We start from the raw sequence: 4,522 nt of genomic DNA, 5'->3' as shown, positions 1-4,522 counted from the left end.
CCAGAACAGAAAAAGGACATTCCCCTCAAAACGAAGGAAACCCAAATAAAGTACACAGTTAAGATAATAGCAACATACCAATGTTGGGTATTTAGTTGTGCCAAACATAGCACAGTAATATAAAATGTAAACAGTAGGAGAAACTGATGGAGAATATGCGGAAACACTCTACACTGTCTTTCAACCTTACAATTTAAAACTATTATAAACTTAAAGGTTATTTTATTTAAAAAGCATGGGGACTTTGGATTGGTTCCTATCAACAGAAGTGCGGCATCTTAAAAATGAACGCCAAAGCCTCCTTCACTTGGCTTGTTGAAATACAGCCATAGTAGAATGGGGAACACAGTAATGCCAGGTGCCATGGTTGGAGAGGAATGCAGAAAAATGATCTAGAAACAAGAGTGAGCAGAATGGACAGAGGACTTAAACTATGTCACATGAGAAATAACTACTTAACCTAGGAACCAAGGAAAGCAAAATAACTATCTCAAAATACATGAGGGGTTTTTGTAAGGAGTAAGGATTAAATATTCTAAGTCTGAAACTGCAGCTTTTGTAAAAATGGAGGGAAAACTATAAGTGGGAAAATATCTATCCAAGAAAAGGAAGAACTTTATAAACCTAGAACTGCCTGCCCTGGGAGGCAAACACATGCCCTGCCAAGACTGAGCATTCAAGTTTCTGCTGGAAAGACGTTTGTCCAGCCTTTGTAGAAGAGATGGGTATCTGAGCTCCAGGGGACTTTCTAGGTACTCAATATGAAAATTTAATGTCTTCCTGCTTCTCGACCAGCACTTAAATGCTATGAAAACTGGTAGTGCCCCAAATCAAGGTTACACTAAAGTAATTTGTGTATTCTATTCACTTTTAATGTTTTATGACAAATTTATTTATTTTACCTTTTAAAATGTAGTTTAACTACAAGTTAGGTAGGTAGTAGGTAGACCTTCTCAACTCTGTTAATATAATAATGTGGAATAAGATATCCATATTTCTTCAGCAGAGACTTCACTCTTGAATTCAAGATTCACCTATCTGGGGTGCCTGGGTGGCTCAGTTGGTTGAGCATCTGACTTCGACTTGGGTCATGATCACACGGTTTGTGAGTTCCAGTCCCACATTGGACTCTGTGCTGACAGCTCAGAGCCTGTAGCCTGCTACAGATTCTGTGTCTCCCTCTCTCTCTGCCTCTCTCTGTGCCTCTCTCTCTGTCTCTGTCTCCCTGTCTCTGTCTTTCTCCAAAATAAATAAAAATTCAAAAAATTTCACCTATCCAATAGTTTATTTGACTTCTCCATTGGAATGTCTAATACACATTTCCAATTTAATGTGTCCAGCACAAAACTTCTGATTTTCTACCTAAACCTCCCTCAGTTTCATAAACAAATACCAATCTATACCTAATTTCCATCCATTTATCCCCTACATCCTTTTCATTAGCACAGCCTTAAAAACCTGTACGTTGAACTCACTTTGGCAGCACATATACTAAAATTGGAACAATACAGAGAAGATTAGCATGGCCCCTGTGCAAACAGGACACCCAAATTTGTGAAGTGTTCCATATTTTTTGTATAGTAACAAATGATAGCTACCCTTGTGGTAAGCATAGCACAATATATGAACTTGTTGTATGCCTGGAACTAATGAAACACTGCCAACTATACTTCAATTTAAAATGTTTAATTTTTTTTAATGTTTATTCATTTTTGAAAGACAGAGACAGAGCATGAATAGAGGAGGGGCAGAGAAAGGGAGACACAGAATCTGAAGCAGGCTCCAGGCTCTGAGCTACCAGCATGAAGTCTGAAATGGGAGCTTGAACCCATGAACCGTGAGATCATGATCTGAGTCAAAGCTTAACCAACTGAGCCACCCACGTACCCTTAAAATGATTTTTTTCAATAATATTTTAGGGTACCTGGGCTAAGTCAGTTAGGGCTCAGTCGGTTAAACACCCAACTTCAGCTCAGGTCATGTTCTCACTGTTCATGAGTTCCAGCCCCACATTAGGCTCTCTGCTGTCAGACCTGAGCCCACTTGGGATCCTCTGTCCCCCTCTGTCTCTGCCCCTCCCCTGTTAGAGTTTGCTTGAGTGGTCTTTCTCTCTCTGAAAAATAAACAAACATGAAGAAAACAAAAATTAAGGGGCATCTAGGTGGCTTAGTCAATTAAGCATCTGACTCTTGGTTTTGGCTCAGGTCATGATCCCACAGTTCATGAGATCAAACCCCATGTTGAGCTCTGTGCTGAAAGGAGGGCACCTGCTTCAGATTCTTTCTCTCCTTCTCTCTCCCCCTCCCTCCCTCATGCTTGCTCTCTCTTTGTCTGTCCCAAAATAAACTTTAAAAATACTATTAAAAATTAAAAATAAGTAAATAATTAAAAACCTTGTATGTTCATTTGTCAACTTCTCTCCATCTTAACTACCAAACCCTAAGCCAGCCCTTCCTAGACCATTGCAATTGTTTCCTAACCGAGCCCACCTGCTTCTACGCCTTCTCCTTGAAATTTCTTCTCCACAAAGCAGCCAGAGATTATGCGCCCATGTGTGTGAAACACACACACACACACACACACACACACACACACACACCGTCAAGCCCCTTCTTACACCTGTGTAACAGTTAACGATGACACTTCAAAAAATTTCTAACTCCTTACTCTGTGGTCTGGTTCTTGTCAATCTCTCTGAACTCTTTGTACCATTCTCCTCCTTGCCCGTGCTCCAACCACACTAGCCTCTTCTCTAGTCCTCAATAACCTCAAATCTGTTTCTCCCTTAGGGATATTGTACCAGCTCTTCTTTCTGCCTAATACGTTATCCCTGTGATCTTCAAATGTCTGATTCCTTCTTGCTATTCTAAAATAGCCATTAAGGCACTCTTCACCACATTTTATCTCTCTGCATAGCACTTATCACTAGTTGACATTGTCTCATGTTGCTTTCATCTGTGAGTTGTCTGATAACAGGAAGCTTATATACCTTACTGACAGCTGTAGCCTCAGCACCCAAAACAGAATCTGAATATAATAAGCAGTCAGTAAATATTTGTTCCATGATTCATTTAAATAATATGAAAGATGACTCATGTATCATCTGACTTGAAATGTTCAAATGTGCTTTTCTAATATTTGAAAAAATAAAGCCAATCTTCTAAAATACAAGTAACAGTTAAGTCATAATAAAAATCAAATGATGCTTATCTCCTAATTTTTTTCCAATATTCCCCAAATTCACCCTTCCACATTCCAGTCTCTGTGAGTAAGTCTGCACTATTACCTGACTAAAATCATTTCTCCTGGAATGATCTCTAATGCCCAATATCATCTATGTAAATATTATAATCTGTGAAAACATTATCCATTTTTAAGATCCTATGACAAATGTTACCTTCCCTTTGACACATTCTATGATTAATATCTATCTGTGTGCACCCAAAATACTTTGCTCTTTAATGACAACACTCATCTCAGTGAAAGAGCTGGATAATAACAGATGAGAATTTCTCAAAGTTTGTTCCTTAACACACTAGAACTTGAGACAATGTGTACAATTCCCCTGAGCTTGGGAACACTGCAAAATATATATATTTACTTCAGGGGATGCACAACACAGAAAAATGAAAGGATCCGGAAAAAGTCCCACAGTAAGTACTGTGTAGGATTTAACTTTCTGAAACTCAAATTTTGCTTTCCATTATTTGACCACAGAATCATCTGGTTTTTTTAAAACAGTTGATAATCATTAACATCTCACAAAAGATATCCTGAGATATATCTGAATAATGGTTAAGACCATGGGTTTTGGAAGTTGCTAAGGTGAATGACTTCAATTTTAATGTGGTGTCCAACAATTATTAAAGGAGTAACTATGCACGAGTAATTGATCTTCTCTGGGTCTCCATCCCATCTTTGAAACAGAGTTGAGTACGACTAGCTCATAGGATAAGTATAATGATTGAATAAGAGTGGAATGGCCCCTGGGACCTAGCAGCCACTCTGTAAATGGTAGCAACCACTAGAGTAATAATTTTTATCACTCTTGTACCTCAGTGTTCACTTGAGAATCTCCCACAAGATGGAACAGACAGCATGCAAAAAGACTTAAGAGTCTGCAAACTTTGGGCATGCTTTGGGCAGAACAGCTAAGGCAAAAATGCTAGCACCAAGTCCCAAATGCCTCAGGCCTCACACCATCCCTATTGCCTTATGTAGAGCTTAATTCAAAATTTATGTTACCATCCTTGTCTTCTGAGGCATTAGAGTTTACAACCCCTTATATGGAAGTCCTCAGTTAATATTTGTTGAAATGCTTGATCTCAATGGATTCTGATCTCCTTCAATTCTCATGCACCAAAAACTCCATGCCACCTCAAAACAACTCCTGAAATCTTTAACATAGATCTCATTCAATAGAATGGTTCACTCAAGCAAGATTTATGTATTTAAAACCTACATTAGGAAGAAGGCTGAATGTATAGTTAGAAAAAATCTCAAGTCTGAGGTGCACTTCCTT

At 38.6% G+C, this 4,522-nt stretch overlaps 1 non-coding gene across 1 annotated transcript; it reads left to right on the top strand.

Moving 5' to 3' along the window:
- Window positions 1-1,467: 1,467 nt before the first annotated feature.
- Window positions 1,468-1,574, top strand: LOC115305795. Its single transcript, XR_003914993.1, has one exon. It is a non-coding gene; the product is annotated as a U6 spliceosomal RNA (small nuclear RNA).
- Window positions 1,575-4,522: the final 2,948 nt, after the last annotated feature.

Source organism: Suricata suricatta, chromosome 10 (genome assembly GCF_006229205.1).
Source record: "Suricata suricatta isolate VVHF042 chromosome 10, meerkat_22Aug2017_6uvM2_HiC, whole genome shotgun sequence".
NCBI lineage: Eukaryota > Metazoa > Chordata > Mammalia > Carnivora > Herpestidae > Suricata > Suricata suricatta.
Note: the sequence above shows the minus strand (reverse complement) of the source record. Positions and strands in the feature narration are given on the sequence as shown.